Source organism: Penaeus monodon, chromosome 21, assembly GCF_015228065.2.
Source record: "Penaeus monodon isolate SGIC_2016 chromosome 21, NSTDA_Pmon_1, whole genome shotgun sequence".
Classification (NCBI taxonomy): domain Eukaryota; kingdom Metazoa; phylum Arthropoda; class Malacostraca; order Decapoda; family Penaeidae; genus Penaeus; species Penaeus monodon.
The window spans coordinates 38,632,259-38,632,564 of record NC_051406.1 but is presented as its reverse complement, the minus strand read 5'-3'; positions in this window follow the sequence as shown (position 1 = coordinate 38,632,564).

Sequence of the window (306 nt, the reverse complement as noted above, 5' to 3'; positions counted from 1 at the left end):
GATGGCTGGGCAGGTTTTCATTCCCGCATGATACAAGTCAATATCATTTTAGCGGAAGGAATGTTTCGTCTTATTTGGCATCAAAAGATTGCGGAATGAGGAAAAGTAAGTGGTTAGAAGATTGGGAAAGAGCTTTGTTAAGAAAGGTGCTTTTATTGGTCTTCATGGATTTTTTTTTGTTTTCTCTCTTGTCCTCGGCCATCAGGAGGCGTGGCAGATTATCTCTTGTTTATTCTTTTAATTATCCCTTTACATTTTTCGTCTTATGTTATCATTATCAAATCTTGATTGTCTTTGTCTTTACAG